This window comes from Sinohyriopsis cumingii, unplaced genomic scaffold (genome assembly GCF_028554795.1).
Source record: "Sinohyriopsis cumingii isolate HCF-2022 unplaced genomic scaffold, ASM2855479v2 utg000229l, whole genome shotgun sequence".
Taxonomy (NCBI): domain Eukaryota; kingdom Metazoa; phylum Mollusca; class Bivalvia; order Unionida; family Unionidae; genus Sinohyriopsis; species Sinohyriopsis cumingii.
In genome coordinates, this window is record NW_028315879.1 from 5133870 (window position 1) to 5156862 (window position 22993).

At 36.2% G+C, this 22993-nt stretch overlaps 1 long non-coding RNA gene across 13 annotated transcripts; it reads right to left on the reverse strand.

The window, feature by feature from the left end:
• Positions 1–329: 329 nt before the first annotated feature.
• LOC149774474 (uncharacterized) lies at positions 330–21947 on the reverse strand. 13 transcript variants are annotated; one of them, XR_016416850.1, is made up of 11 exons: positions 21494–21947; positions 20891–21012; positions 16405–16611; positions 13699–13814; positions 6062–10763; positions 3337–3462; positions 2902–2991; positions 1853–2049; positions 1195–1352; positions 893–999; positions 330–440 (listed from the first exon to the last, which is right to left on the reverse strand). It is a non-coding gene; the product is annotated as an uncharacterized LOC149774474 (long non-coding RNA). The 13 variants fall into 13 exon arrangements; XR_016416859.1 differs by having other exon boundaries at positions 15280–16611; XR_016416861.1 differs by lacking the exon at positions 16405–16611 and having other exon boundaries at positions 20891–21009; positions 21520–21947.
• Between the last annotated feature and the right edge of the window lie 1046 nt (positions 21948–22993).

The following is a 22993-nucleotide window of genomic DNA, read 5'->3' on the forward strand; positions in this document are numbered from 1 at the left end:
GCAAGAATGTCCAAATCTACATTACAAAAATGAAAACATTACCATCCACCTAGGAGTTGCAAATGTATGAAATCCTCTTGTTGGGTAGTTTTACTAACAGGCTTTACAGCAGGGCCTTCCATTAGATTTAAATGTGGCAGGTAAGTTGACAAAGTAGGGTGGGGGGTTGGGGGGACCTACCCCAATGGGGATAATTCATTTTTTTTTTTAAAGTAGCATGGTGTAAAGTAAAAGTAGATGGGCTGATAAGGAATCCACTGAATTTACAGACTAAAGGTTCAGACATTTGTTTTTAAGAGAAAAATGAAAGAAGGAAACAATACAACAGATATTTTAATATGACTTTAATGTTTATTTTCTAGATTTAATTAAGATTATGAATCAGAATCAGTCTCCAACTCCACTGTAAAGTTTATCTATTACTTCTTCTGCTCAGGCACCTGCAAATTAAAACAAAAATGTAATGCTTAAATAAAGTCATATCATCTCAGCACTAGTTACATATGCAGAAGTCATGTTAATCAGCATTATAAAAATGTATGAAATTTTCTTCACTGCACTTGTGCTTCCCTTACTATCGTTAAGCCATGATACAAGATAACTTTGCACTTACTTATCATTTCTGGCAAGTGGATGGTGCAATCAATTTGCACAAAGATGAATTTATTTCATCCAAATATTTCATGTGAATAAAAATTCCAAATGGAGGCACTTGTCCGATCAGACAAGATATATGCATATTGTAGTTAGCTGGACTCTAGCTTTGATAGTCCTGGGCAATAGGATAAGCTGATTTTGTTATCAGTTTAGAAATGCATCCGCTTTGCAAATACTATGCTTTAAAAGACGAAACTGAATCCAATATTGATGAAATAAGAGTCATTTGGATTACCTTGTTTTTTATCATTCTGCGTTGGTTGGGTGCATATTTGAGGGTCTCTGATATGGTCTCTTCCATTCCATTTGCCTTTGCTTTGCCATTAGTTTTCAAGCAGGCTTCTGCAAGAGTAATACAATGTTTTAAAAAAGTTTCACAACAAAGGATGCATTGCATTTTTCTAAATGGCAGCAATAATCAATGGAATATTTTTAAAACATGTACTTTGAAATGTGGTCTCAAGTTACTTGATCAATTCATTTAAAAATCTCTGGCAAGTCACGTGAAAAACACAATTTAAATCAAGCCATACTTACTTATCAAAACCTGACATATCACAAGCTCTTGAAATGCTTTTTTCCCTTTACGTCCCTTTGGACTATACTCTGGCCAGTCTTTTTGTTTTAAGCTTTTTCATCATCCTGCAGACACTATCCCCAATTGTAAACCTGCCAAGGGAGCTCAAGTAGCATATCTGAAAATAATAATAATAATAATATTACTATTTTTTGATTTTGATATTATTATCAGTAGTAGTATTTCATGATCGATGTGACAAAATATGCTTGTATATAGTTATTTTTTGCCATGGTTTTGCAAGCAAATTTAATTTCTCTAACTTGAAAAAAATTTGATAACATTAACTATGCAACACGATGTACTAATAGCAATTATAAACCAAATTAACCACCGTGAATCTATTAACTTCATAAATGACATTCACTCAAGGATTGAATTAAAGTAGCCACATAATATGTAATAGTGTATATGTAGTAAAATACCTGTTACATGTTCATCTCTAAACATGTTTTGGCCTACATCCGTAAGACAAAACAGCCGACCACTACATGTTCACCCCACCCCCAAAAATAATTATACAGGCACTGCAGAACTTGCATAATGCATATTGAGGTTCACAACAGCAAATAAAGGTTATAACAGTTTTTTTAAATAGAAAATAAAGCCCCAATTTACCATCTTCTTGGAGAGTTTGGGATTCTCCTCCAACCTCTGGCAAAGGCCCTCTAGTTCCTCCACTGAATCACATGGCATTGCAAGAATTTCTTCTCTATATTCTGTGTCTGGGCCTTGTGTATGAACTTGGAGGGCCAGCTGCTCCAACAAATTCTCAATATTTGTGTCCAGTTTCATAAGTACATTGAACTGGAAATCTGTAACAGATTTGTGATGAAATTAGTTTTGAAAGATCAAGATCATTATTATAAACTCCTTAAAAAGATCTGTACAGTGAACATGGGTTTAACAATGAAATATATTTATGGAATGAAATACATGGTTTTTGTACAGTTTATATGAAAACTTTTCCCATAATCCTTTATTTTTTTATTCCCTGGATATGTTGTTTCACTGCTGGTGTCTGTAAAGTCTGCATTCAATGTAGATGGTTTAGGCGTCTGACTTACACAAGACAATGGTATACATCAGAAAGAAAAATAAAAAAACCCAATGGAATGATGAACAGTCGACACATCAATGAAAAACAATTCATTGTTTATTTGCACAAATAAGTCTTGAACAGTATGTTTTATGACCTATAATTTAATTAATTAACATCTCACAATGTTCTGAAATAACAGTATCTAAGCTACAAGAGCTTGTGCTTTCATGTCATAATCTTCCATTTTGCAAACAAATTTTGATGTTGAATCAATGTATATGACCTTAGCATTGAACACTAACATTCAAAATGTCTACAAGATGACAAGACTATTATCAACTGAAGTGACAACAAACCAATGAGTTTTACGTGCATTGAACATAAGCATTTTTAAATGCTACAAAATGTGTTTTTAGTGTATGGCCACAAATTACCCAACATTTTGTCAAACATAAAACAGTTCTACTACCTTAGATGAGAATTAAATTCATAAATACAGTGTATAATTGACCTACTCGTATTTAGAGAGCTGTAAATGAAATAAGAGATTATATAAAAGTCAACACCTGTAGTATTTGTTTCATTATTCTATAATGTACATTTTTTTTCCATCCTCAATACTTACTACTTGCAGAGGAACTGGCAGAGAGAAATCTTTATATTCTCCACTCCAGAGTGGATGGGGATGGTGATGGTGTTGTCCTTCTGGATGCAGCTAAGAGTATAAAGATTATCACTACTCCTTAATTGCAGTAAAAAAGAAACAAAGAAATCAGACTGGATTTTTTGGCATGTAAACAAAATGCATACTGGTTGCAATGACCACTGTATATAAAGCAGTGATACAATATATCACAAAATGCATTCTTTTTTAACAAAACATCTAATCTCATATATACAGCATCATGAGTAAGTAAGTACTCTTAAACACATCTTATTAAACAGACAGAAAAATGATGAAATTTATACTTACTTTTGATAAAGAATTTCCAATTGTGGCATGGTATAAAAGCAATTGATAAAAAATAAAAAGAGACCAGATAAACTAAATAGAACATACCAGCAGGATAAGAGGAAATCTTGGAGTCTGCAAAATACTCTCCATTTCAGAAGGTTTTGGATGAGATGGCTGACCAGAAAGGTTTCCACTTGAGATTTTCATCTTTTTTCAGTTCTTCATTTTCATCTGAAATGTCAATGAGAACTTGTAAATACTGTATGAGTCCTTGAATACACTGACTCCTTGTGACATACAGGGTTTGCAGAACAATCGCTAGCAATATTCACCACTTTTAAATCCAGCTGGTGAATTTTCACCATGAAATGCATCCGAATGCAGTGAATAATCCTGGATTAAAGACAAAATAGTGTACAGAAATGTGCAATAAATTAGTCAAGCTCCAGACAAAACAAAGATATGATTTATCTCTGATTCATAATGACTTTTCTTGTGCTACACATTTTACCAATGCAAATCACATTGAATTTTGTAAATTAAATGGTACAATTAAGATATGTATGTCAAAAGATTACTAATCTTCAGCTTTCCAATTAATGCTAAACACAAGTATCAAGTCATGTATTTAGTCTCTCACCACCAATAAATGCATTTTTAAGTAATCATCCTAGAGTGCACCAAAGTCATGTGAACTTGATCCAATTCCAACATTACTGCTGCTTGAGCACTTAGATCCAGTATTGCCTTCACTAACTGATGTTATTAATACCTCTCTCTCATCAGCATAATTTCCATATTTTTCAAAACTCCCATTGTAAAACCTCTGCTGAAGAAACTAACACTACACCATAAGGATTTAAAGAACTACTGCCCGGTTTCTAATCTCCAATTCATATAAAAAATCTTACAAAAGGTTGTTCAATCCCAGCTTGCATCTTGTCTGAATTCAAACAGTCTTTTTAGCAATGTACAATCTGCATATCGCCCTTGCCACAGGACACAAATTGTGTCTGCAAATAGATTACACTCCAGCCCAGTTGATCTATGTTGTGGTGTTGCACAGGGGTCTGTTCTTGGACCTGTTCTCTACACTCTATACACTCAGCTGCTCTCAAGTGTCATAGATCATCATCCAGTGTCTCACCAATTGTACACTGATGACACCCAAATATACAAATCTAGCCACCCAACTGAAGTTGATGCTACCATCCAAGGTGTAGAGATGTGCATTTCTGATGTGAAATCATGGATGACTTGTAACAAGCTGCAGATGAATGATGATAAAACTGAGGCCATTCTGATTACAACACAAAGACTTTCTCATTCACATCCTTTACCTCACACAATAAATATCAGCAACACCAACATTAAATTCACACAATCAGTACAAAACCTAGGTGTTACTCTGGACAGTACTCTCACATTGCACCAACATGTCATGAACATATGCAAGGCTGCATATCTTGAGCTGAGACGCATCAGCTCCATTCTCAGATATCTTTCAGTTGATGCCACTAAAACACTTGTGTGTTCATTACTACTTTCAAGACTGGACTATGGTAACTCAATTCTGTCTGGTTCATCTTAATATCTACTGCAGAGACTTCAAAAAGTTCAAAACATAGCTGCTTGGATCATACTTAGAGTACCACAATCAGAGCACACCTCCCCGCTGCTCTGTACCCAACACTGGCTATCCATTCGATCCAGAATCAAACTCAACATTAGTTCTCTGTGCTACGTTTCACTGACAGACTCTAGTCCAACATACCTATCCGACCTCACCTATGTGTACACACAAGCAAGATACTTACACTCCTCTTCCGACAATCATATACTCATTATTCTCACTATGAAAACAGAGTCACATGGACAGCATTCTTTTGCATACAAGGGCCCAGCAACATGGAATGAATTGCCCACTGAACTTAGACACAAAGACGCAGTGATCCCATTCAAGAGTGCTCTCAAAACTACTTATTCTGACTGCAAAAACAAACTTAATGACTTAATAATGTTAACTACCTTAAATATTCTCAGCATGTTTTTTATGTTTTCTAATTTCATGGTGTTTGTTTTTGTAATCATATCATTGTGTATGTTTTTATGATGTCTAATGTTGCAAAGCGCTTAGAGCTTCTAAAGATTAGGCGCTATACAAAGTCCTCATTATTATTATTATTATATTTAGCTTGGATGAATATTTTTTAAATCAGTGGCCATAACTAAAACAATGGGATTTTGTTTTATGATCATAAAAGTATGTTGGACACCATCCATGATGTACAATGCTGTCGGACATTTCTATGCACCTAAGGTTTCCATCTCAAATATTAAAGCAAAATGCATACCAAATTTGACAGATTGACGAAAATAAAAAAAAGCAATGCTTACCATTTGAAAAGAGGCAATTGTCACTAGAATATTCTATTCAAAATGATATTAATTTTGGACACAGGGGATACCACCCCCATGTTTTCCTGACTCGTGATATGTCGGCCTATTCTGTGCATTGCTTTAAAAGATGTAATGTTTATCCATCGAGCTATAGAAATGAAATACATTTACTGTAGACTGTTTCTGTCAGCAGTTAAGTTGAGTAATTAGGTCAGGTTTATAGCTAGTTTACAAAATTCAATGTAGAATGCCAATAAATGACAAGATATATTTTTGCAAACTAAAGTGATCTTGAAAAAAGATTAGTAAAGTTTAACATTTTATAAAAAATAAGCTATTATGTGGAAAAGAAACAACAATGAAATAGGATGCAATGTGTTTACGTCTAGTTTTGGAAGGTACCGTCTCTAAGGTACCGTCATAATTGTACCGTAGTTTAATGGGTGGAAAGGCCATTGAAAGGTAAGGGCAGTGCGGAGACCATCGAGTATGTTCCAGAATAGCTGAATCTTTGTAGATACATAGATCCATTCATAACTTCAGTCCGCAAGCGAAACACTGTACTTCGTATCCCAATCCTGACTCAGGTCCGAAGTAGACAAATCCTGTTCTAGCTAAAACATACGAAGAAGGTAATCCTTCCCTATCCGTAGGCCATTTTTGAAACATGTCCAATCGACGGGCACAATCACAATAGTCAGGTAAGAAGATTGGAAAATGGTAGGGTTTGAACTTGGAGTTCTCGCTGGATTTCTCACTCGATTATTGCTGTGGCGAAGTCATCCTTCTGGTGGGTGGCTATCCTCTTACAACCAATGTTTTATACCGACATGTCCATACGGCAAAGTAAAGTGGGTGGGAAGCCGCACTCGCTTCTGCTACACGATTTGATAGACTTTTTCCAAGGGTCGACTGACGATGTGGTGTGTGGGTAAACATACAATCTTGTTGGGTTGATAGGTGGTCACTTTCTCTAGACTGCAAGGCTTCTTTCAATACGCCAAAGTTGACCACTCGACTGGTATGATAATTCAGAGTAAGTCCTTTCACTTTACACTTCGTGTGCACTTCTTGTTTGTCCCAGTATTCGTAGCCGTAATTTTTGGGACCACCACTGACGAAACTTAGAATCTTGTCATCGGGGTGCTCGTCTGTCCAGGCTCCTAAACGGTCTCCTTCGATGTCAGGGTGCTGTTGACTCGGGTGATCGATATAAATGCAACTGTCCACGTCAAAGTACAAGACACGTTCCCCTAACAGTTCTAAAGCTTCGTACAATTTTAAGCGAGCATGAGCTGTCATGTAAGCTGCAATGATGACATTTCCAAAGGGGTCATCTTCTACAAAGTTCAGATCTTCTTCGTAATTCACCAAGATCAAATCCTCATGAACGACGTCCACGTGTTTCATGAATTTGGCTTTGTCGTGAATCATCTGAAAGTAGCGGGAAGGTTCGGTCAAATACTCCGTCTTGGGTAAACACGGTCATTGTGCCATTTTACCCCACAAGCAATTTAACATCACTTTGGCAAACGATCGCCTGCCTTCGTTTTTCTCAATGTGATCTAAAGTAATGCCTTCTTGTGCCCAGAATTTCTCTCTGAATGTCTTTTGGTCTTCGGGAGTGTGACACCAGGACAGATAGCCACTGGCTTCTTGCTTCAGTTTCAAAAAGGCATCCACATAGTCTGTGAAAATGCCTTTCTGCGTGGGGTCACCCTTGTGGAATTATTGTGTCTTGGGAAAGTGGCAAATTTCGTACACTTCTAACAGTTGGTATCCCATGTTCAGAGCTTTGAACAATTCTACGCTGACCCATGTCCCCGTCAAGGCCCGTTCTTCCTGGGTGTGATGACAAGGTTGATCTTGGTTGCACGTTTCAGCACAAGTACGGCACAAAGGAAACATAAGTTTGCCTTGGCAATGGCGAGGTAAGACGGGATGGTATAGGTTCGTGGGAGGCAAAACTTTGCACTTGATCAAGCCTTCGTAGTGTCGAATGTTTTTTAGGTCGATGTGTTCGGTGAACAATTGTGGGTGCCCTGCAGGAAAGCAACAATATTTGCACATGTAGGGATACAGTGAACACACGTCCAAGTATTTGATTTCTTCTCCTTTCTCTTCATCAGCTTGGTACAGCAAACAGGTGGCATTGGTCCTTCCTCCGTACAAACTATCCCTCGGGTTCAGGGGGTCCATGAACTGGTAACTTTCCATGAGGCGTTTAAACTCGGGATCAGTGTTCAAACGGTGATCGTATTTGTGTTCCCACATTTCCACCACTTGGTATCCTTCCTGTTCGAACTTTAGGCGTCGCTGACAAATGGGCTGGTACAAGTCTTCCATGGTTCGTTGTAAGAACTGATTTTTAGTGCCGCGGTCAGGGTAACAGACGGGACATCCGTGAAATAAGCAACCGTTAAACTCGTACATGATCTTGGGGTTTTCTAAGTCCCAGCCATCGACCGAATGCATTCCGATGATCTTTTCGCCCTGTCCGTTGCGGGCATGCTGAATCCATTTGTCTTCCTTGTCGCACAAGTAATGCAACCAGCATGGGGCTTTGACCGAGTATTGACGTTTGACATAGTTGGTCGTTTGAGGACTGATGACAGCCACAGTGTTTTCAAGCATGAATCGTTGTCGGTAGACTAAGGAACACGCTTTGGCAATGGTGCAAGCTTCTTTCAAAGGATCAACCCCTCCGTGTTCCATGAACAGTTCTTGAAATTTTCCACAGCATCGCCGTAAAATGTCCACGTCGGAATGACGATACTTTAGCATTTCTTCCTGAAAGTCGAAAGGGTCGGAGGCGTGAGCCTGGTACCAAGCGTAGAAAGTTTCTCGTTCGGTACGCATGTTGTCAGGGTCGTAATAGTGAGCCTGAGGCAAATGGGGTAGAACGGCGTGTTGATTGGCTTCTGTATTGAAAAAGTGTGGAAAGTACCCTTTAGCCATTCTGTCATTCCAAACATTTTAGGCATTCGACTCAAAGGCATGGCTAAGTAGCTCACTGAATCTTTAAACTGCACTTGTCCCACTTGCAAGAAAATGATTTTGGCTCCGTTCAAAGTGACTTTAGGACGCTCGGTGCCACGTTCCGTATAGCATCTCAAAAGAAACTGTCCATCGTATCCGGAGAAATTATGAGCCATCACCGTGGCATGGTGATGACATTCTCCATAATAATGTTCGATGTCCTCTTGGCTCCACGTCTTGTCGATGGGGTCTAAGACCCATTGTGTGAAATCGGCTAGTGTGTTCGGTCATTGAAAGATTTTTTCACGCCCTCCAGGAATCTTACTGCAGTGAGGGCAATAACTCAAGATCGGTTCTTGAATCACTTCTCGCACGCTCGATGAGCCATGCAGAAATTAGGAATGTGAATACCGGTCTCTTGCATGCATTCAAAATCGAAAAAGATGAAATTGCCTTTCTTCTTCTTGTGACCATCCTCTTTCTCTGGTTGGGATTGGTATTTTTGCATGTAGCATTGGTGTTCCAAGTCCACGATGCAGTGACAAATGTGACATTTTTTCTTTCCTGAACATACGTGTGCCTTGGTACTGTTGATACATAGACCTTGTCCACACATTGGGCACAATCTCAGGAGTTGACAAGCACATTTCTTCTGTGAACCTTGCATCTTCAGATGTTGTTGGTAACAGGCAGGGCTGACAAATGTGCGCAGACAAGCAGGACAATGCACTGGTTCTTGCCCTTCGCTCAGACAGGCCAAACATCCTGAGCATTTCGATCCACAATGTTTGTGTTGCTCTCGATTATTATAACCATCATAAGTCACATTTCTCACAGTAATATTTGTATCCCAGGAATCCAGTGATAGTGGTAATGGTATCGAAATGGTCATCGTGATGATAGAGGTGAATGTATTTTCCATCCTTAAAGTCTTTCCCTCGAAACAACAGAGACCCGCGCACTTCTTGAGGGTGCACTTTCAAGGTGTATCGTGGAGCTAGGGCATCTTGCAATTTTTGCATCTCAGGAATGCCACAGGATGTGTCTTTGGACAGGCATGCTTGTTGTAACAGAAGTTCTGCTTCATTTCGTTGTTTGGCTCGGTTCGATTTTCGAATGTTCTCCCAGGCTCTTTTCCATTCTACCGTGTCGTTCTTGTCGGCATAGGTTCATCCCACCACGATGGCTCGGGTTAAACACATGTGGTCTTGAAAATTGTTAATTTGGACAAGACTTGTTTTGGTAATGCGAAGGTTGTTGACCAATAAGGTCTTTCTGCATTGTCCGGTCCCTTGAGGAGGAGAGACGTGGGTCATGTCCAGTGTGGCTTTTCCATCGGTGATGTCAAACTGGTCATTAGATTGTTGCACGTGTTGAATCTTGTCCATGACTTTGGAAGTGGTCAATTCTGCAGGGCTGCTAAACTCGATCCAAACAGGGGATTTCAAGCCGTCATGTTGTATGGAAAGTCTCAAGCGATCATCTTCTTTGGGTTGACATTGTCGCTTGAGTGTGGTGAGCAAAGAATCCCACATGTCGGTGATGAACCCTTCTGCTTTCTCTAACAGTACTTCAGACTTGAAATCTTTAAACTTCACTGTGTATTTGTAAGCCGTAGTTCTAAATTTTCTAGAGGGACGCTTTTCCGTCTCTCAAATGTCATAGTACTATTCAGGGTTGACTAAGGGTGGTAAACTTTGTTTAGAGGGTTTGGATTCTGGTTCACTCATGTCCTCTTCAAAATCACTGGCATGAATTTGTGCCAAGACTTCAGCCCTGGTACGAGGCGACAGATCACGTTTCTGCCTCTTACTTTCTTCTTCTTTCTTCTCAAATGAATTGGATCATTTCATCTCGATAGCAAAAAGTCAAATGACTAAAGTTTAAACACCATGGACTAATTTATAGACATAGCAGACCAGCGTATATAAAGGGTATGTGTCTTGTCCTTTCACTATTCATTTCACTCTCAAACTGAGCACAACGATGGAAGAGACTACCAAGATCGAACGTTTCATCAGAGCTTTGCGAGGGGTCATTAGAAAATTCTCTTCAGACCAGCCGAGGGACTACTCTCCTTCCTTTCAAGATAAAAGTCAAGGTACTTGCTATATCTGTCAGAAGAAAGGGCATTGGTCTTCAGAGTGTCCAGACTGTCAAAAAAGAAAAAAATGGGGTTAGAAGAGACAAAAGTCAAGATACCTGTTATTATTGTCAAGAAAAAGGACATTGGTCACCAGACTGCCCAAAAAAGAAACAAGAGGAGTCAGAAGAAGAGAGGGATTCTTCAGAGGAAGAGGAAGAGGAAGAAAACAGACAGGTGAAGAAAAAGAAACAGAAGAAGAAAAGAAGGGAAGAAAGTGAGGAGGAAGAGGAGGAAAAGACTATGACGGTGAAGAAATTAAAAAAACAGAGAGTGAACAATGAGACAGAATAAGTCTATGAACTTTTTAAAGTGCTCTGTTGTGAATTGTGAATTGTAAATATTTATAAAAGAATAAATTAATTATAAAAGGTAAGTGTCTTTGGGTTTTGATTTTAAAATAAGAACCTACACTCACACACACTCATACACAGACAGGTACTATTGGGTAAAATGATTTTTTTTAGTTATTGGCAATTGAAAGTCTATCTCTTTTCGAGAGACGTGGATGGCCCTGAAAAGGGCCTTTTTTGGTGTAAGGGGTGAGTTTAAACAATCAACTTTAACTGTCTTAAGCCTTTGCCACGGCCAAGGCCTAATTCTGGACTGCGTACTGTTGATGATGATTTCGTTGAAATCACTAAGGGTGGTGCGGTAGGCGTAGTCACAGGGTTGGAGTGTTTAGCTTGGGAAGGTCGTATTCTCTTCAGCCGTAATAAAGAAGTCTGATACATTTGTTTCAGACTTCTTAACTCCGCTAAAATGTCTAACAGTACCGTGACCGTTTGATTTTGACACCCTTGTTTCTTTGCTGCTGCTTCTTCTTGTTGTTGTTTTTTTCTTACCTCTTCTTCTTGCTGCTGTTGCTGTAGGAGAAAAGCTTGTTCCGCTTCCTTTTGCTGTTGTATAAATTTCTCCAATTCTTCTTTCTGTCTCTGTCTAAAATTTTCCATGTGCGGTAATGAAGGAGAAGGTGACGAAGGTTCAGGAACAAATTCTTGCAAGGTAAAAAAATCCACAAAATCCCAATTCACCTCTTCTGAAAGTAAGTCTGGGTTCCCTTGGGTAGTCTCCACCATCAGTGCACCCCAACTGATCGTTTTCTGAGTTTCCGTCATGTTGAAAAACTGTCGCTTAGATTGACTGCGCACAGGCGCTAGCAAATCTATATAGACTATGTGACGTCACAGACTGCTCTCTTCGGATTGGACGTGGGCTGACTGAATTTTGTAACGCGTGTTTGGATTGGTCAACAAACTCAATCCGTTTCAATCCTTCCTCTCCCTATAAATAAGTACAGTTCACTGCATTCCTTCACCTGTTACTCAGCACCCCAACATGTGGACCGACGTACAATCTTCAACGCTTGTGTCTTCGATGATGTTCCGGACGGACATACCAATGTATGTCCGATCCAACTGGACAGTTATCCACAGGACAGACACCAGCCTGTGGATGGGAAAAATCTTATGTGGAGCATCAAGGATGCCTCAAAAGAGTCTTAATCTATGGTCCTGCAGTCAGGCGCAGTCTAAGGTCAAGAAGAAGATGTCACAGATGCCCTTTATGTTAAGGGTATATTAACATAAAACCAAAGGCCCTTTTCAGGGCCATTCCTATCTCTCGAAAAGATCTTGACTTTCAATTGCCTACCCCGTTTTTTTATTTTTTTGTTTAAAAAAATAACAAAAAAATAGAGACCCCTCCCTGTTTCAATTTTCGCCTGTTCCATTTTCACAGACCCATCAGGTCGGGACCTTATTAAAATAGGGTCCCGACCCTGTTCCATTTCCCCTAGTCCCAAGACAGTCCCACGATTTATTCCCCATGTTCAATTTCCCTTGTCCCTAGAGTGAATAGTTTATTTTCTTTCTCCCATGTTAAATTCCCCTTGTCCCTAGAATGGATATTTTTTTTTCTCCCATGTTAAATTACATAGTCCCCAGAGTGGATATACCCTTTTTAACATGGAAGTTCCCTAGTCCCTAGACCGTCCCTATTCACTACTACCATTGCCATTACCAGCCTGAAACCCAATTTAATGCCATTTGTATAAATTCATTTCAAATAAATAATTGAAGTGTAAAGTCAAGCAAGTATTCTGTTTGCAGATTTTACATTTTAGATATTATAGTAAAGTCATATTTTCTCTTGTATAGTAAACTTTATTGCAACTGGTTCCAAAATAGTAAATCTTATTTAATGTTCATTCACCAGAATAGGTATTAATACAATCCCGAATTAACTGTATGGTACTAAAATATACCCTGATCTTGTGTGAGATTGTAATATACAGAACTATACCTCAAGACAACAATAATATATTGAATTTATATTATATCAAGACTGTCATGGTTATGAACTCCAACTTTATTCAAGTTTTTTCATAATAAATGATCATCTTGTGCTATGGTTGAAAAGAAATCAAAGTTCAGTTTAACTCCATTCTCTCCACATTTGTCAGTTGTTAAGAGGCATACTCATCCTCAGTGTTATAGTAAAATGTAATCTTATTTGGATCAATCTTGGTGGTGTAATATATGAATGGAGAAAGAATATTATCATCCAGATTAAAATATGTTTTATTCAGACTCTACTAAAATTTTTAGTTGGATATGGGTTACGGAGCCTGATGTGTACGAACAAAGCAATGTGTACCATGACCTTTTTAATTTAACATTTTAAACTCCTGCAGAAGAAAGAGATTTTTTAGATCCATTAAACTGTATTAACAAAAACATTTCTTCAGTATGATTTTCCTTTACTTAGTATTGACAAAACTCATATTTTAAAGTTGTTTTTTTTTTTGTGTTTGGTTTGGCCTTTTATGGTAAACCAACACAAGTAAGTTATTTAGTGCCAAGGCACTTTAAGTATAGTGCCTTGCCCAAGGACACACCATGGTAGCTAACCCAGGTTGGTCTGATGGTAGAATTTGAACCTACCTTATTTCACAGGTCCAGAAAGCTAACCACTGAGCCACTACAGCTCCCCATCTTATAGTTGGAATGCTGGTATACTTTATGATCAAGAAGGATGGGTTGGGGTATGCATGTTGCATCTGAAAAAAGTGATGGAATTTTTGTTTACATAATATTTTAGTCATACAATATGAATCATTTTCTATAGATTTAAGATGTATCAGATCAAGTTAAGAAAAATCATATATTCTGTTTCCTGGGAATGTACTAAAATTCACTGTTATTGTTTGATTTTTTGGTAGTAAGCTTACTTGGTATTTTTTTCTTTTTAACTTGAATACCTAATTTGTTAACATCCTATTCTAAATCTTCATAGTTCTGTCTATTAAGTGACAACTGTTGATACATGTAGGGAAGTTTCTGTTTATATCTTTTGATTTTTGTGATTCTGGAAGTTGCAGTATTTGTTGTTGTATTATTAACCATTTCAGTAATTTAATGAATGCAGAGTATACTGCTCTATAAATGAAATTTAAGGGAAAATAATGTAAAAGTATGTTTCACTGCAAATATAAATTGTTTAAAATAATATATCATTTATCATATGACTATTCAATTGTGGTAACTAGTATTCCATCCAATATCTATATATTAAAATATGTCTTTTCATACAGCTGGTGATCATTTAGATACAAGTCCAATTGAACATAATCAAATTATCAATGCAGGTGTTTTTATTAGTAGTAGTATTGCAAGTGTAAGTGTTAGTATTAAGATTTCATATACAGGTATGATAAGTGTATCATAATGTTTAAATGATGCTCCTTGTTACAACATAAAATATATTCATTGAAACAAATGGTTCACTGGTAAATTGGCAGCAAAGGTCTTCACTGAATTATGTTGCATAAACTATTTTACAATAAAACATATATGATGCATCTCAATTATGATGAATGTGAGGAGGAGGATTAATAATAATGCAATTTAAGTTATCTTCATAAGTTCTAGCAGATGTGTAATTTTTATGTGGTTCATCATCAGTTTGAAACTGGTCTATGATTTCTGGATCTGGACATATCTGGTCCCCTGCTGTTGTGCTGCTATGGTCTTTACAGTTCATTAGGATATCAGTTAAACTTGGTTTACATTTAGAACCCCATGGGATAGAATGCCCAGTTTGAAACTGAGAGAATGGTTAATTATCCATAATATAACTCCTGCAGTTATTATTATGTTTGATATCAAGGTCTTTCTTTAAAAGCTTTTCAACTCAGGTTCTGTTCTACCATACAGATAAATAAAATCAAATTCAAGGCTTTCAGATTTGTCCAGTTTGTTTCATGTGTTGCGGCAGACAGACTGTATATTGCCACTGTACCATATAAATATCAGTGCTTAGTCTGCTCTCAGTTGCTGTGGTTTGATTAGTTACAAGTGTCATCACATGTGACTAATTATTGACCAATGTAATGAAACTTGTATAATTAGAAGGCTGGACATAGTACACAATTAATTTTACTATATGTTCTCTACATTTGTTTCTCAGTACTGACCTTTCCACTGTGTGACAATCAATGCAAATCATATGTTAATCTAAAATACCTTCAAAGATGACTTCACGGTGAAGTTCTTGTCAAAGGTTGACGTGCTCTTTTTTTAGATCATCGACTGTCAACATAACAGCATGTAACCAGAACACGTATTTCACTTCCGGATCATCACCAAGGCCTTATTACTCACTGTGCACTGTCGCCAAAATACATATAGACAACAACACCCTGAGCTCATATTATCAAGAATAAACAGTTACCTTTAAATCCCTACCAAAAATGCATAAATAAAACTCTTCTATCACCACCAAAATGAGAGAGGAAAAAATGTTCTAAAAATAGACTAGAACTACATTTGTGGGTACTGAACTGGAAGTATTAATTGTGATGTAATTCCTGACAGGCTCCATGTTTTACGCCAATTTTAGTCAAACTTTTATATTTGCATGCTATACCTATTTCAACTTTATACATGAAGTCTTTTTGAATTTCCTTGCAAGGAAAACATGTGACACCTGTCAGAAAGTATGTAGTGCTGGTGTTCCACAGGGTGCAAGTTCTGGTCCAAGTGCTCTTGAGAAACCAAAACTAAATTTGCTATATCTTCCTTAATTATAGGAATTTTTCAATGCAGTAAAAACCTAATTGTGATACAAGATAAGCCCTGTCTGAAAATATGTTTGAAAGTTACAAATGTTGATAAATTCAGTTTTAATGGCAAATTAAATAAACATTTAAATTTTAAAAACTAAATTTTATTGAAAACTTAAATTTTCATACAAGTTTTAAAACACAGTTTGACAAATTTTAGACAGAAAAGTTGACTAATGAATGATATTTAAAACAAATGGTAGTTTGGGTCTGTATAACTGATAACATTTTCCCCAGGGGTAGTGAAGCATCATAGCTCATAGTGCTTTTGGCAGCAAACCGCAATATGCCTGTCCAGATGCATATAGGTGTACACACTAAAGAAACACTGACAGGTGCTATGTTCCACATTTATTGTGTCAGGTACTTAGGCAGTTGTTTCCATAACTAATAGCACATTCAGATTTAAAGTTCTAATGGGACCACTACCATGTTTTATAGCAAAAATGCATTCCATTTCAATGTCGATAACAACAAAAGGTGGCAATGGGATAGGAAAATAGTTTCTAGGGAGGTTCTACTTTACTGAAAAATGGTGCTGATCTCTCTCATGAAAACCTAAGCCATGTCTTTGAGGTGCCATATATCAGTGTGGTGATATGAACTAATCTTGGTCACTTATGGCAGTACACTGCACATGCCCTTATGAAACCATGCTATTACCACCAGACTACTCAGGAGAGCTTCCAAGCTGATCCAACTCTAACACTTTGTTCCAGATACCAGGCTAGACCTGAAAAGATACAATATGTTTCACTTAATTCTAGAAAACAGTAAGATCTATGTAAATGAAGTTAAAATGTGTTAGATATGGTGATTTCAAATTAACATTAAGGTTGCAAGCATGGGGGAAAATATTAAACTTGACAGAGTGACACTCAGAAATGTGAAGCAATGGCCATGTATTAAAGTGTTAAATTCATCCTAAAAGTATATGAGGTTTCTAGAAGCACATTTAGCCATTTACAAGTTAAATAACTAATCAGGTAGACTATGTATCATAAAGTTTAAGGCAATGTTGGGGTGGTGAGGTTTGATCATTGGTGTAAACATTATTACATACCAGTACACAGGAAAGTCAAGTGACAATGTACTAAATTAGAATGTGTTACTATAAGCATTCTTATTCATGAGGGAAATAACAATTTTGGATATTGCAAGTGAATACAGCCAAATGTGGTCATACAAATCAACTATAAGCACCATAAATCCTATATCATCAGCTAAATGTGAAATTCTCATCCCCAAAACTTGTAAACAAGGATGGAAATTTGCATATGTGGGACATATACAATGTACTTGTTAAGATCAAATGTGCAAACATAATTCAAATGATCTATTTGAACATTTATATGGTATTTTGAAGAGTGTTGGTTACCAATTATTAAGCTCATTGATTGAGTGGAATCAGATATCAGCTGATGTTTCAATACCGCACTCTGTCAAAGTACTAAATTGAAATATGTTACCATACATAGGCATATTCATGATGAAAATAACATTTTGGGATATTTTCAGTGCACATAGCCATAAATGTGCTTTACAGGTTCACTATAGGTACAATGTCAGCCTATATGATGTACTGAATGTGAACTTTTGATCCCAAACATTCTAAAATGGATGGATATTTGTACATGTGGGATATGTAACCATGTACAAAGTTAAATTCAAATAATTTGTTTGAATGCTTCTTATGTAATCTTTAGAGTGTCAGTTAACAAATAGTATTAGTAATTAATAATGCATAAAGCAAGATGGATCATTAGAATTCCCATAACATCATATAGGCCACAATGCCGCACTACACCAATAATATCTTAACCTAACTGAACAATGAAATGGAATGCATTTTGTATTCAACTTACATCATTTTGCTTTTTTCTTACATCCAAGGGTAAATATACCTGGGGGAAGCATATTTTATCCCTTTGACCTGTATTTCATTCTCAGACAGTTTAAAATGATTTAGTAGAGAACTTGAGTAGGTTCTAGTATAAAGTTTTCATCACTGTCCTCTCACTAAATACCTTATAACTATGTTTATAAAGAATTACTGAAGGCTATACAAGCAGATGTTTGTTACTCAGGAAGTGACCCCATCGTAAACACATAAATTAACTGATTGGACCCCTAATAAATAGTCTGAATGGCCAATACGAATTATAATTTTGTCTTCATGTATTTTTAATGAAGGTCTCATTTTGACTACAAAGATATTTTCTCTGACAAAATGTGACAAAAATCCAACATTGGAGCTTATATATGGTGTAGGAATACATACATGCTGATAACATTTAATATGATTCCCAAAAATATTATATATGTGCATTTTAGGGTTTTTTTTAATTATTTTTTAAAATTTTTTTAAAATTTTATTAAAATTTTTAAAATAAAAATTAATTTTTTACTTTTAATTTCATTTTTATATTTTAAAAGTCAATATACATGACACATTAAAATTTCATGTGTCTATCATTAATAATAAAGATTTTATACCAATTTAAACTTTGCTCCAATACTGCCCTGACAGGACATAGTACACAATTAATTTTACTATATGTTCTCTACATTTGTTTCTCAGTACTGACCTTTCCACTGTGTGACAATCAATGCAAATCATATGTTAATCTAAAATACCTTCAAAGATGACTTCACGGTGAAGTTCTTGTCAAAGGTTGACATGCTCTTTTTTTAGATCATTGACTGTCAACATAACAGCATGTAACCAGAACACGTATTTCACTTCCGGATCATCACCAAGGCCTTATTACTCACTGTGCACTGTCGCCAAAATACATACAGACAACAACACCCTGAGCTCATATTATCAAGAATAAACAGTTACCTTTAAATCCCTACCAAAAATGCATAAATAAAACTCTTCTATCACCAACAAAATGAGAGAGGAAAAAATGTTCTAAAAATAGACTAGAACTACATTCGTAGGTACTGAACTGGAAGTATTAATTGTGATGTAATTCCTGGCTGTATTTAAAAACTCTAAAGATCTTAAATGTGTGCTAGAGGGTAGGGTTAGCAGGTATACTCCCAATCATGTTTGTGATGAGCAAAAGCAGCTGCACAAATTTGAGCTTTTAGTTTGGTTCTGGTAGGGTCAAAGGATGCAGGTACATTTTACATTCATTTTTTACCAGAAATAGCTATTTTCAATATTTTTCTGTGACAAGGCAACTAAAAGAATCAGTATGTGCCTTATGCATGAATAAAGTTCACTAGTACTATAACAAATTAGCATACTTTTCATCACCCCTCTACCATCAAGATTTTTTTATATTTACCTCTGTAGCAGACACAAATAAAAGTCGGCAGCTCATTTGCAGACTAAGTTACACATATGATCTCCAATGCTCATCTAACTGTGACAGGCAGTCACCAACAAGCCAACCTATTTCCATGCCTAACTCAAAGTAAATCTGAACCACATTATAGATTTAGCTTATGTGTAAATTTATAAATGCTAGGCTTGTGATAATTAGGTTCATGCCTTCTACCTTAAAAATTAGAGGGATGTCAAAATACGAAACTATCCAGTGAGACCTATGATGTTAATTTTAATCACTATGGGATTTGTGACATAAAAAACCCAAATGCTTTATGTATTAAAAGGTAACTAATGGGGGCAGGATCTGCAGTGAATCAATGGTTAGTATGCTAGACTCCTGATAAAAATGTTTGTGTTAAAATCCTGTTATCAAGTCAACCAGGTTACCTACTGCAATGTACCCTTGCCTTACTCCAATTCCCTCAGTACTCAGTAAACAACTAGTGTTGCTGTACATAACAAAACCAGTCCATATTGATTTTACATATTTTACTAAATCCTGACAAAAATAATTCTCTAAATAAAGAATGATTAATATGTGATGGTCTCGCATGTAATCAAACTCTTCCAAGCTTTTAATGATATGAACCGATTTATCAATGTTTATCAAATTTGCATGAAAAACTATTTCTTATTTGTCATCAAATATGTTCAATGTTTTGATCATATAAGCATTTCTGCTACATTAGATCAAAATAATCTTTTTGTCAGAAATAGAGCCCTTATAGTATTTGCAAGGTCAACCAATCAGATGCAGAATTTGAGTTTAATATGAATGAATATTTTTTTTACAAAATTGCTCTTTTGCTATATCTTGATGAGATAAATCTATTCACCAAGTCTGATAAAATTAATGAGAAATAGTTTTAAGAGCAGTAGCAAGAATGGCTAGTGAGATGTAGAACCACCACATTATATGCATAGATTTTGCTTATAGCCTCAGACATACAAGCAAATAATTAAACAAGTCAGATCTAAATTGGATCATAAACACTGTTGTGCAAATCATAAGAAACTCTGCCAATCAGATGCAAGGTCACTTCACTACCATACCTTTATCACACTCATAATAAGCATCATTGTGAAACTTGACTACATAAGCCCAATGGCCAAGCAGGATCAAACTTGAATCAGCAGTAGTGGTTATAACCTCATGTATTTGTATGCATCTTCACTTCTTCAATCTAGATCTCATTTATATAAGCATGTATTCTAAGTTTAGTAAAAACTGCACTACATGTATAAATATTGCATGCGGTGGTAACATACTCAGATGAAAGATCACCTTATTATTATTAATGGTTAACACTCATCAAACTTCAAGGACAACTTAATGATTTTAGCCTATATTGTGGAAGTATGGCTTTTAGGCTGGTTAAAAAACTCAACTAATCTTATACATGATCACATGTATATACTTGGATTTTGCTCATTATTAGATTGATCCAAGATGTTGATTTAAGCCTAAAACCAAGTTTTATATAAACAAATTGATCAGAACTATGGACTCCAAAGTAGCTAATTTCTTACTGTTGAAAGACAGAAGGGGATGTGAAATAAATAACACACTCTGGACCATTACATAAACCCACTTAGCCTTTTGACCAGTTGAGATAAAATATCAACAATATGTTAAATAAGATTGATAAATTATGTTTTCTCACATTACCTCTAGCCCTTTTCAACATGGATGGTATTTTTCTTCCACATATGTCAGCTCTTAATTAGTGGCCCTTTCCCATCATGAATGTTGTAGGTGAAACTCTCAGAATTAGGCTTTTTAATTTATATCTGTAGAAGAAAAAAAACTATTGGTCTGCATATATCAATGTCACCATTTCTGTATTAGATTAAAATACCATATGTGTGTGTGTGTGTGTGTGTGTGTGTTAATTTTAGAATTTAAGCAAACTTGTCTCCATGTGTTTATTTTAAAACTGATGATGATAACACTTAACAGGTTCAATGGATAAAATGTTATTTCTTACTTCTTACAACTGCTCATTATATCTGAATTTACATTCAATGTTTGTTTTAATTAACATATTTGGGATAATGGGCAAATTATTTATTTTGTAGTTTATCATTATATCATTTACCAGTCTTTTATCATTCAAATATGTAAAATATAGTACCATTATACTGACTTCATATTCTATATGATATCCCAGCAATACATATTAAGCAGATAAGTGCAAATAAAAATGTTCAGAATGTAAAATTTACTCCAAGCTCAAAGAAGATCAGCAAAATATAATATCCAACAAATTACCAAACAAAAAGCGAAGTTAACGCAGTTATCTTTATTATGATGTCTCCAACACCAACGGTACTGTACAGCTACGTCTTCTGAGTTTTACCGTCATCTTGTCTTTCAAACCAGAACTAATTTCTTGAGCTCTTACAAAATGAAGAAACTTTTAAATACTATAATTTAAGCAGCTTCTTTACATGCCATCATATAAATTATGGCACAGTGTTATGTCTGTCAGCAAAACGCAACTTCACATTTGGACGGCGCGCTGTGTGGGCATCGCCGACACAGCAACTGACATGAATTCTCTATTAGCAGACAATGATTCGGAATAAATCCTTCGCAAATCTAACATTCTCGATTTTTCATAGTTCCACTTTTCATTGTTGCATCTGTTTGATTGTACAATTGCTAATGAAGTTCAATGAATCAAGTTCAATTCATCTGCTGTCTGAAATCCCGGTTCAGCTGGTATTTTCTTCCGCGCATGATGCCGTGTAAATAAAAGATACGGTCGACATTCAAAGTGGTTTAGGTTAATTTATTATTTTTCTTTATTAAGGTCATTTGTAGAAAGTGTTTCGCTAGGGTGAGAAAAAAAAATATAACAAAAAGAAAACTTTCTTTTCCAACGCTAATACTGTATATATTTCAATTTGTGATTGATGCGATAAATAAAAAAAAAATGATAATAAAGCATTTTAGCCCGTGGCTTCGGCACGGCACTCGTTTTTGTGGGTTTTTTAAAATGTTGTTAGTGTTGTTTTGGGGTTGTTTTTTGTGTGTGTACCACACTAAAAAACATACCAGGTATTAGGCCTAACGTAGGAAAAGAAATTATCCTCTATTTATTACTATTCTTACTGTCAAATGACGCAAAAGTGATCAAATTGCTATTAAGATTTTGTTTTGTATAACACTTACCGCTCGTTTTCCTCGAGATAAAGCAGCCACTTCAAAATGATTATAAAATCTGTGACAGATGAAAAACGTGGTTTAAATAATTCGTAATCGCCTGCCTTAAAATACTGTAGGAATTTGCTAATGCATTTCATGGCCCTCGTTTGAATAGATACCAACGATCATGTATATCGACCAAAATTTGTATATTCCTGCCCACAATCATGTATTTTGTATTAAACCGTATATTACACGAGCGCTCTGTGGCAAACTCGGGGGGGGGGGGGGTCTCTATTATACCCAGAGGCGTAGCTATGATATTTTGCGCCCGGGGACGAACTATAAAATTGGCGCCCCAGCCCCCTCCCCGTTTAATCACATTTTTGAATATTACCCTTGTTTACTTATTATAATGTAACGTTGTAAGCCTCATTTTGGCGCCCCTGTACCTTGGCGCCCGGGGACATATGTACTCCCCTTCCCCCCCCCCCCCCAGCTACGCCTCTGATTATACCTGCTGTATCAGTTGAGAAATATATTGAACAGATCAGGCCCCAATACTCTCGCTCTGAAAAACATTAAAATAATTATATGCAGAATATCGGTAGGTCTCCCTCT